The sequence below is a fragment of the Zingiber officinale genome, chromosome 8A (assembly GCF_018446385.1).
Source record: "Zingiber officinale cultivar Zhangliang chromosome 8A, Zo_v1.1, whole genome shotgun sequence".
NCBI classification, from domain to species: Eukaryota; Viridiplantae; Streptophyta; class Magnoliopsida; order Zingiberales; family Zingiberaceae; genus Zingiber; species Zingiber officinale.
Window position 1 is genome coordinate 129,347,279 of NC_056000.1, and position 12,582 is coordinate 129,359,860.

Sequence of the window (12,582 nt, forward strand, 5' to 3'; positions counted from 1 at the left end):
TTTTTGTAATAAAATATTTTATTTATTTATTTATTTAAAATTGATAAATCAATTAAATCAAAATTTTATCAGTCCACTATTATATTATAAATATACTTAATCAAATAGTAATTACGTGACTTAAATTGATAATTTAACTATACAATATCAATCGATTAATCACATCAATCTAATTAATCGATTATGTCAGTTTAATTTATTTGATTTTGATGATAAAGATCGATCGATTCGTTTTATCAATTAAAAGAAATAGTTTAATCAATTTTTATTTATTGGATTGGTCTGATTTTGATTAATTACTCATGCGATTTGGTTTATTGGATTCGTCCAAACTTAAAAACGCTAATCCATTTTGTTTTTTTTGTTCTCTAGTTAATAAGGAAAAAAAATAGTTTATATATTATTTGTTTTCCAGCTCGTGTACGGATGACTCCACTCTTATAAAAAAATTAAAAATTATAATAAAATTTGATTTTATAGTTGTAAAAAAAAATCAAAACCCAAGTCAAACTTTTATTTTTGAATTTAATTTATGTAATTTTAAAATTGAATGAGAGAAAAATTTATTATTATTATTATTATTAACTTTTACCTATGAGATATTTTTATATTATATTCTTCTAAATAATTTAGATAATTATTTAATCCTTTTGCACTTGACTAATACGAAAGAGCAGTAGATTAAAAAAATATAGATTCATTATATTAACGATAATTTATTGTCGGTCTCATAAATATAAAGAAAGATGTATATGTACATAGATGTCAGACATATAGTGGGATAAATTTTAGATCATCAATTTTTGAAAATCGACGTTATTACGTCAGAGATCTCATGCGAGTCAAAGAGCAGTAAACAGGGTCCGGGCGCCTGGGAGGTACCTAAGCGCCCGGAGGCAAAATCCATTCCCAACGTCACTGTGCCATGTGGAGTTCACTGGTTGGCTCAGTTACGTCACAACCAGGGTGCCCTGAAGGTTTCAGGCGCCCTGAATCTCATATATAAGGAGGGTCAAGACTGGAGTCAGAATAACAACTCTCATTTCGATCTCTAGTGCTCCTGCGACGCTGTGAAAGCTCTCCGACAAAGTTCTAATTTGTTTGTTTCCTTTTCTAATTGTCGATTTTTATTTTACTAATTAATTCATGTACATCAATTCTGTAATTACTATTCGAATTATTAGTAATTGTCCGCTGAAAACATTCTTGTGTGCGGGCCTTGAGTAGAAGTCGTCAAAGGCTCCGAACCAAGTAAATCTCTGTGTCGTCTTTGGCTCATTTCTTTTTCCGCTGTGCTTAACTCTTTTCGATAAAATTTTAAATTGATATTCCCCCCCCCCCCCCCCCCCCCTCCTCCTCCTCTATCGAACGATCACGATCCAACAATATGTATGGTGAGATAAATTTTAGATCATCAATTCCTAAAAATCGACCCTTGATTATTACATCAAAAATCTTATGCGCTCATCATTTATGCGACATGGGGACAAAGAGCAGTAGATAAAAGCTTAATGCCTGAATATAAGTTGTAATATTAAGTCCTTCCTTAACGAATTTAGAGATTTAAAATCCTGAATATAAGTTGTGATATATTATAGAGGATTTTTCTCCGTTTATTAGACTTAAGATTACGGGTGGATGGATCTCTATTAGTATTTTTGATTATTTTAATAGTTGATGAAAAAATTTTATAAGATGCAACTGGTTATTCGTGAATTAATTGGTTCGAAGATTAGATACTTGTGCCTAAAAAAGTCGTACACCCTAAAATTTAAAGTGCTATTAAATGTTAATTAAATTATAATAAATGTGTTATAAAATTATATATGCGGTTGACGAGTTAAATTATTGATTATGTCAAATAAAAATTAAAATAAAAACAGGCTCCGTTATAAAAAAAAATAAAATCTAGAATAAAATCTAGTTTTCAGAATTTTTAAAAATATAAATAAAAAATTTAAAAATTTGTGTGACAAAAAATAAATGATCAGTTAAATCAAATCAAATAATTGAATTATTTATCAAATTCAAAATTACGGTTCAGTTAATTCATAAAATTAACTCTTTTTTAAAATAAAATGTAGGTTTTTTCTTGTATTTGATTTCGATTTCAAAATTTATAAATCCATTAAACCCTTGAAATTAAAAATTTCATGGCTTGATTACTATATTACTAGTGATCGTGCACACGCATCGCATGTGTAATATAATACATTGAAATTATATTGACCCTTTATAACGAAATTATATTAATTAAAGCATTTTAGCATTAAAATACTAAAGTAGAGTCATTAGTAGAGTCATCTACCTTTTGAAAATTTGAATTATTTGGGTCTTTGAAAATCTGAATCGTTTGGATTTTCGAGTGTCATCTTATGTTCAGAACTAATAATTAATTATTAACGGGCTGTAAAAAATTGATTTAATTTAATATTATACTTATCTTAGTAAAAACGTTAAGAAAAGTATATTTTTTAACATTGTCGGCTTAAAATCTTTGATCATAAGAACTATATTTTTTTATATAAAACAACCAGAGAAAATTAATGATGAGAAAAATTTATAATAATAAGCCGCAGCTGAGTCTCGAACTCTAGATCACTGATTGTTTTGCTGATGGAATTACTAATAAACCTTAAAATTATTTTTAGTGTGAATAGAAAAAAGGATATTAATATAAATTTATTTTAGGCTTCATCAAAATTAATTAGTAAATGAGGAAATTTTTTAATAAAATAATAAGATAAGCCATCGTACTTAAATTGAATAGGAACTACTTGTTCATTTTTAATAATAAAATTTAGTTGATATTGCTAAATAAAATAATTTAATCGGTGTTGTTTGGTTAGATTCATTTGGTTTTGAATCGATTACTCACTACTATTACTATTGATTTTGTCTGATTTTATCAAATTTATTGGATTTATTCGAAGTTAAAAATACTAATCCATTTTGATTTTTATTCTCGAGCTCTCCTTGTCTCTGTCTCTAAGTTGCACAAACCACACGTGAACCCTTCCCTAAAAGTCCTTTCACTTTCTTTTGGCTAGAACTGTCAGAGGAACTAATTCATGATGGGTCAATCATTTGATAGGACGGGACAGATCGATCCGTTAATATTGTGGGTTAGAAAATTTTCAAGTCAACTCAATCCAAGATGATTTGTGGATTTGATGGGTCAACCCTACGGGCTCATTATTTTTTAAAAAAAAAAAAATTATTCATATCGACACAAATAAATACTTATGTTGGATAAAAAGTACTATTTTATTTTAAAATTATAACAAAAAAAGATAATAAAATAACATAAAACTTAGTTTATATGTGTTTCTCAATCCGCAGGTCAATCCAAGCTCGTCACGGCTCGACCTGCGCAGGTCGCTGATCTAGGCGGGTTGACCCATGACAGATTTGGGTTGATAAAATTCTAACCCAACCCGTTTAAATTATTTGACAGAGTAGATCAATCCGATGGGTCCCATCTAAATTGACGACTCTATTTTTTGACTAAGGAAAGAGGAGATTGGCCACGATAGAATTTAAGAGAGAACTAAGGTGATACAGTATTAATACGAGAGGACTCAATCTTTTAGATGATATAATTTTTTAGTTGAAATTCATTATCAAATTATTATATCAGTGTTCACGCGTATGGAATTTAAGTTTATGTTTGTTATAAGGAAACTCATAACCATTAAGTTTCTGAGCCAAAATCAACTGTTTAGATTCTTTTCGGAAGATTTAAAAATCTTTTTATTATTTTTAATAATTTTTATTTTTATGGTATTTAAGATATTTTTAATATTTTCTAATATTGATGGGTCATGGATTATCTATGTTAGTGTCCCGTTTGTATAATTTCCTTTTATTATGATTTTTTTCCTTTTCTGATAAGATTATTTTCTTCCCTATACAAGTTAGGAATCAAGATAGTATATTAGGACTTTTTTTTTTTTTTTTTAAGTCTTAGGATCTAAAATGTATATAAACATCTCTTTCGATGTTTTAAAAATCATCCTTTATTGATAATAAATTTTTTTTCCAGGTTTCTCTGTGTTCTTGGTTATTTCTCTTCTTGTATTCTTTTCAATTTGATATTTTCATCAGCCCGTAAGATAATTATTATCCTATCCGGTGTCAGTTGGTATTAGAGCAAACAAATTTTGATTAAGGAAGCCGAGTGTCATATCCAATAGAAAGTCATCATGGGCGCAACAACAAGTAGATTCCGATTGAGAAAGTTGGGCGTCGTGATCGTAGTGTTCATGAGTTGACGAATGAGGATTTACAGAGGCAAGTTACAGATTTAACCCAGCGTATAGTAAAAGAGGTGTGAATGCATGAAGATCGTGAAATCTTAGATCGTCGATTTGAGTCCACTTTTGAGAACTCTTATTACTAGCGGACTACATACAAAGAGCACCATAGTCGAGAGGAGCCTTATGGAGACCCGATTTTCTGATTGAACTGTCCAAATTTTCTAGTATGTTGCAAGTGGAGGACTTTGTTGATTGGATCAATGAATTAGAGTGAATCTTCGATTATAAGCAAGTTTGGATCGGAAGAAAGTGAATTGATTGCCATCAAACTCAAGGGGCGAGCATCGATAGATGGGAACAGATGCAACGCTCATGAGACAGATTAGAAAAATCCCAAATAATTGACTTAGAGAAGATGAAGAAGAATGTGAGACCCTAAACCCAAACTCTATTTCAACAACTTCACTTGTTGAGACAGAGTGTGCTTCCAGTTGGTTGCACAAAATAATTTGTCTAAGATGGAGGAGCAGATGGTGGCACAATACTTAAGGGGGTTGCGCTTGGCCTTGCAAAATATCCTCAACCTTCATTCATTGTTAACAATTTCAGAGGCCTACCAACATGCACTACGATTGAAAAGCAACAAAATTGGAAACTAGTGGGTAAAGATAACCAAAATAGTTGGTCAGTTCACCCTCAAGATTTTCGTCGTCACAGTAGTACCCACCACAAGTTAATTTTAAGGTTCCTATCAGATGTTATCAATGTGGTGAACAAGGACATAGGGAGAACCAAGCAGGAAACTTGCTCCTGCTGATCTGAAATGCAAAAATTTATTGATCAAAGTGTTAGGGTTGATTTGTAGTTAGAGGGAGGGAGGAGGTGAATAACTCGTCACGCTTCGTTGTCTTTCTTCATGATGATGATATGCAGCGGAATGAACTTGAAGCAACACTTACAACACTAACACAAGGATTTACTTGGTATCCACCTCAAGAAGAGGTGACTAATCCAAGGATCCACATATGACACTCACTCCACGAATAAAACTCTCATTCTCGGTAACTACCGGAGGTGGAAAAATCTCGTATAAGACTCACACAACAAGATACAACTCACGCAAGAAGAAAATACAAGAATGAAAATGAAAAACCCTCTTCTTGCTTGACCTTGTTGATGAGAACGCCTCTGGACCAACTGGAGAGTGCAACATCACTGGTCTTCCCCACTCGAAATCTGGCGAACAGTAGAAGTGAAAAATCGCGTAAGCTCTGCTAAGAAGAAATCTCGCCACGGGCTTTACACTGTGTGCTCCTAGGGCTCCCAATCGATTGGACTTGCTCCCAATCGATTGTCACGTTAGATCGCAGCAATCTCAGCTGTCCAAAACTTGCATCTAGCGCAACGGTCGTTTCCCAATCGATGGGTCGATCGATTGGGGAGGCTTGAATTGATTGGCTGATCGATTCAGCCTTCCTTGCGTCAACGCATGAGAAATAGTCTCCAATCGATCGCCTGATTAATTAGAGGTGCCCAATCGATTGGATGATCGATTAGGGCCCATTCTGTGCTCGCGACATTTCTTCACAATTGATCGCCCGATCGATTGGGATGCTGTTTGTCGCAGCATTATGCCAATCGATTGGTTGATCGATTGACCTCCCCTTGACTTGCTTAAACCAAGTCTAGGATCCCCATATCCAACTTCCGATCAACCATGACCTGTTGGAACTCTTCATGCCTAACATCGGGTCAATCTTGACTTGCTGAGACTTCTTCACCAAGTGTCCGGTCAATCCTTTGATTCACTTAGATTTTTCTCCTCGTGCAAAGTGTCCGGTCAATCTTGACCCACTTGGACTTACCGTCTCGTGCCAAGTGTCCGGTCCTCCATGACCCACTTGGACTTCCACCAGATGTTCGGTCATTCTTGACCCATCTGGTTTTCCTCGTGCCAAGTATCCGGTCAATCCTTTGACCTACTTGGGCTTCCCAACACTAAGTGTCTGGTCGACCTTGATCCACCTGGATCTCCACGTGCCTAATTTCATTCATCAGGTCTTTCCTTCTGCCTAGCTTCACTCACTAGGGCTTCCCATCCGCCTAGCTTCACTCACCAGGACTTTCGCCTAACTTCACTCACTAGGTCTTTCCTTCTGTCTAGCTTCACTCACTAGAGCTTTCCATCTACTTGGCTTCACTCACCATAACTTTCACCTAGCTTCACCCACCAGGACTTTCATCTAGCTTCACTCACTAGAGTTTTCACCTGGCTTCAGTCACTAGGATTTTTTCACTGCCTAGCTTCACTCACCGGGACTTTCTCACTGTCCGGCTTCACTCACCAGGACTCTCACCTAACTTCACTCACTAGAATTTTTCCACTGCCCGACTTCACTCACCGGGACTTTCACCTGCCTAGCTTCACTCACTAGGTCTTTCACCTAGCTTTACTCACCAGAATTTTCTAACTGCATACCTTCACTCACTAGGTCTTTCACCTGGCTTTACTCACCAGGATTTTACCACTACCCGACTTCACTCACTTGGACTTTCACCTGCCCAGCTTCATTCACTAGGTCTTTCACCTGGCTTCACTTATTAGGTCTTTCACCTGGCTTCACTTTTCGTTAGGACTTTCCCAGTCAAGTATCCGGTCAACCTTGATCTAGTTGACTCTTCTTCACATCAAACTGGTCAGTCCTTGACCAAAGGAGAATTGTATCAATAATCTCCCCAATTGGATGATTGTATCTGCAATCTTCATGCATTGTCAAATATCGAAACTCAAATATCAAGACTCAAGCTTGAGTCAACTCAAGCTTAGTCAACCTGGTCAACCCGACCCAGGGAATATTGCACTAACACAAAGAAGATGTGAAAAAAGAGACAACAACAGTTGGCGAATCAATGTATGAAGAAAACGACATGCTTTACAGTGATGATCATGAGACTTAGTCATTCGTAAGAATCTACTCACTCCCAAGGATGATTCAGGGGATGAATGGTTGAGAGCGAATATCTTTCACACCACCTACACCGTCACGAATAAAGTTTGCAAGATGGTCATTAACAGCGGCAGTTGTGAGAACGTAGTATTTGAGAAGGTTGTCAAAAAAAATTACAACCGAAGATAAACCATCATCTTAAGCCATATAAGTTGTCGTGGCTGAACAAAGACGGTGAGGTAACGGTAAAAAAATAATGCCTTGTACAATTTTCAATTAGTAGCAAATACTTTGTAGTGCTTGGGTGATATGGTGGTCATAGATGCATGTCATGTACTGTTAAGATGACCTTAGTAGTATGATCGTAGCATCATCTACGATGAACAGATGAATACTTACACCCTTTACATCAAGAGAAAGAAAATTGTGTCGGCGCCGTAATGAGAAGAAACAACTATAATTCTAGAAGTCAAACTATTAATTTGCTTTTTATATCCAGGTTCTTAGATGAGATAGAGTAGGGAGGCATTGTTTATGCTTTGCTGCCATGCCAGAGTGATGTCCCAGACATGGGCTGAGATACTAGCCAAAGTACAGCTGTTGCTAGCAGAGTTTGATGAGCTGATGTCAAAGGATCTTCTTTCTGGGCTATAACCTATGCGGGATATCCTTCATCAAATTGACCGTATTCTAGGGTATAGTTTGCCTAATTGACCAACATATCATCTCAATCCCAAGGAGGCAAAGGAATTACAACGACAGGTGATGAAATTACTAGAGAAGGGCTATATATGAAAGCATGAGCACATGTCCAGTGTTGCCGTACTAGTGTCAAAAAAGCATGAAGTATGTGTGTTGATAGTCGAGCAATCAACAAAATTACAATGAAATACACGTCTCTAATTCCCCGCTTGGACAACATGTTGGATCAACTATATGGTTCTAAGGTATTCTAAAAAATTAACCTTAAAAGCAGATACTATCAAATCAGAATAAGGCTTGGAGATGACGCATTCAAGACACAACATGAGCTATCAAATCATACTTTTTGAATTGTCCAATGAGCTCAACACCTTCATGAGGTTTATAAATATATTCCTGTGGCTTTTCATGGGGATGTTTATGGTGGTTTAGTTTGATGACATTCTCATCTACAACCTAACATGTGCATCACATTGCGATCACCTCCATGCTGTTTTTGAAAAACTGAAGAGAGAGTACTTATTTGTCAACATGAAAGTATTCTTTTTTTACTATATTGATACTTTTCCTTGGCTTTATTATGTCTACTGATGGTGTGCATGCAAATCAAGTAAAGATAAACATAGTCTTGGAGAGGCCTCAGTCGAGGACTTTGCACAATATCAGGAGTTTTTATTGTTGGCACAGTGGGGCCGGTAAGAGGACGCAACATCTGTAAAGAAAACAAAAATCTTTCTCTTTTTCCAACCAAGATTAGTAGCACTATCACAATAATTATAATCTCAAAAATAAACAACTAATAAAAAGATGAGACAAACAGATTTGACTTGGTTACAATTTAGGTGGTTGTTAATCTAAGACGGTTGCAAATCTCTACTAGAAAAATCTCCTTCTCTGTAGGCGGAGAAACCACTTACACTCTTTGACAAGCTTAAAAAAGACTAGGAAATGATTACAGTAGTTGTTCTCAAGTTCTTGTTGATTTTTTAGATCCAGGGGTCTTTTTATAGTCCCTAGGAAATCTCATCCGAAGCTTGAAGGCGCCTCCGAAGGGCTTGGAAGGTGCCTCCAGCGTGGCAAGTGGATAAAGCTTTATCCACTTGCAAATGACTAGTTTGACTAGCCGAAGACGCCTTCCATAACCGTGGAAGGTGCCTTCACACTGTTAATCGAAGGCGCCTTCCATAGAAGGCGCGAAGGTTCCTTCAACAACCTTTGAAGGCGCCTCCAGCAGCACTTGCAGCTCCATTTCGCTCCTTTGCTGATACGATCTCTTGGGTGATTTCGGACACCAGAATAAGGCTCACCCGAACTCAATTTCCGGTCTTCTCCTCGAGCAGGCTTCCACTCCGGCTTCTCATCCCTCGAACGCCTCATACGTTTTCTCGTCCACCGATGTACTCTTCTGCAGCCCTTTCGTCCCTCGGATGCACCGAGCCCGTCAACTCCCTTCTCGTGCCATCCTTCTCGCTAGCTGCATCTTCCGCTCGACTTCCTGTGCTCCTACGCTCCTTCACACTTAGACACATGGATTAAAACAAAATAAGACCCAACCTAATTTGGTTGATCACATCAAAACAACCACGAGTTTCAACATTCTTCCTCTTTTTTATATGCATTAACCTAAGTTCAAGTTAGGATAATAACAAACAGTAATAAAAGAATTTGTAAATAAAACATTTTAAGTATAAAGTTTGCAATAAAGAAATTGCAACACTAAGTATGAATTAAGCTGATTTATCAAAATTCAGACTAGGGGTGTCAATTCGGGTGGGTCGGGTCGAGTTGGGTCGGGTTGAGTTTTTTTTTTTAACCCAACCCGAACCCGACCCATATAACCCGAAAATCCGATTCAAAACGACTTTTTTGGGCTATTTTCCCTATAATTCTTCACTTTTATCTCAATATTCCATCATTATCATACAAACATGATATTAATATACATTAAAACATCTAAATTTTTAAAATAAAATTTGATTTAACCCCAAAAAAACCAACAAAACCCTATATTTAAGCCAACCCGGGTCAACCCGGGTCAACCCGAACCTGACCCAACCCAACCCGAAATTTTTTTGCTCTCCAACCCTCCAACCCGAACCCGACCCGAACCCGAAAATGCCCAACCCGAACCTGATTTTTTTCGGGTCAATTCGGGTTGGGTCGTTGGGTCGGGTTTATTTTTGACACCCCTAATTCAGACTTATAATAGAGTTAACAAAAATTTAAAATTTTGAGAAAAAATTCCATCTCCCCCTACTCTCCCTAAACTTGTACCTATTCATACCCCTTTGATCACATAAAAAAATATAGAAATTTAAGTTTTTAGGAAAAAAAACTTGATTTAATAAAAACAAGTAAAAGAAATTTAAAATAATTTCTAATTTATGGAGTTTTCCAAAAATTGACAAACATTGAAAGTAATTATCTTAATTAATTTCACAAGCTTATCAGTTTGTCAATTAAATATTTAATTCAATAATCGACTTCCAGGCTATGGCGAGGCAATAGACCTTCTTGGTTATTGAATCATCAACCACTTCTAGACAAAGTCTTTTAAAGAATTTAAATTTTTTTTTCTGAAAGCCTTAAAAAAGATGTTCAATCTAAGTAAGACTTTGAAACCCAATATAGGTTCCTTCCTATTGGGTTAACTAAGAATTTGGGGGTACATATTCTTTGAGAATTTTTCTAAGTTGACCTTGGTGATGTCTAATATACCAATTTAATTTACCATAAATTCTAAGTTTTGATTTTTGAAAGTGATTTGATTTTAAGGATGCATGGTCATTTTTTAATTTTTCGATTTCTATTTTCTATTTTCTAATTTTAGATTATCATACAATTCTAGGGGACATGCCCTTGCTAAGTTTAATTTCAACTCAGCATTTTCCTTTTCTAGTTTAACTAGATCTTTAGTAAGACATTTAATAAAATTAAAGAACTGCTTGGGAGAGAGAGCACGTACTTCACTTACCTCAATTTCTGATGCCCCCCTTCATCGCTGCTTTCTTCTGATGATCCTCTCCCTTCATCTATGCTCATCTCTGAGCTGGTCTCATCTTCTTCTTGATGGATTGACGTTAGGGTTAGTCCGACGTATGCTTCGATCTCAGATTCGGAGGATGACGACTCGTCCCACGTGGCTTTGAGATTATATTTGGGCCGAGCTGACTTCTTATTCTTTTCCTTGCCTTTGTTTTTTAGTTTCGGGTAGTCATCTTTGATGTGCCCTTCTTCCTTGCAATTGTAGCATCGGATGGTCCTTTTGTTTCAATACTATTTTCTCATCTGTGATTTAAATTTATTAGATTTAATAAATTTATTGAACTTCCTTACCATTAACGCTGCTTCATTTTCATCAATTGATTCTTCGGAGTCTGAATCGTTGGTTCTTACCTTCAGGGCAACGGTCTGACTCGGTCCTTTTCTTTGTCCTGTACACCGAGATTCATGTAATTCGAAAGTAGAGAAGAGACTTTCTAAAATACTTACTTCGAGATCCTTGGATATATAGTAGGAGTCTACTATAGTTGTCCATTCGGGTGTTCTTGGGAATGCATTTAAAGCATACCTTTGTGCATCCTGATTCGTTACCGTTTCTTAGAGGTTTGTTAGTCCAGTGATCGACTCCTTGATTCTTCCGTGTAGTTGTGCTACTGACTCTCCTTCTTCCATCCGGAGGTTCGTCAGTTGATTCTGGAGCACGTCTCATCTCGCAAGCTTTGTTTCAAAAGTTCTTTCGTGCAGTTCCAGGAACTTTTCCCAAAGTTCCTTTGCTAATTTGTAATCTCCGATTCGATTTACTTCCTTGGGTGGAAGAACATTGAGCAGATGGAATTCTACTTTATCGTTCGCCACGAAGTCGACTTGTTCCTTCTTCGTCCACTGATATTCTTCTTTGTCTTTTGGAACTGTAAAACCATATTTCATTATTAAAAGAATTTCAAAATCTTTTTTGAAGAATACCTCCATCCGACATTTCCATTGTGCAAAGTCTCCCTCGAACTTTGGTGGGTGAATGCTTGTACCGACCATCGTCTTGATCTTGATGCTTCAGTCGATGGTTAGTCCTTCTGAGACGGTTGGACTCTGATACCATCCGAAGCTTGAAGGTGCCTCTAAAGGGCTTGAAAGACGCCTCCTGCATGGCAAGTGGATGAAGCTTTATTCACTTGCAAACGACTAGTTTGACTGGCCGAAGGCGCCTTCCATAGCCTTGGAAGGCGCCTTCGCACTGTTCATCGAAGGCGCCTTCGCACTGTTCATCGAAGGCGCCTTCCATAGAAGGCGCGAAGGCACCTCCAATAGCCTTTAAAGGCGCCTCCAGCAGCACTTGCAGCTCCATTTCGCTCCTTTGCTGTTGCGATCTCCTGGGTGATTTCGGCTACCGGAATAGGGCTCACCTGAATCCAATTTCCAGCCTTCTCCTCGAGCAGGCTTCCGCTCCAGCTTCTCGTCCCTCGAACGTCGCACACGTTCTTCTCATCCACCGATGTACTCTTCCTAGATCCTTTCATCCCTCAGATGCACCGAGCTCGTTGTCTCCCTTCCCGTGCTATCCTTCTTGCTAGCTGCATCTTCTGCTCAACTTCCTGCACTCCTAAGCTCCTGCACACTTAGACACAGGGATTAAAACAAAACATGACCCAAGCTAACTTGGTTGATCACATCAA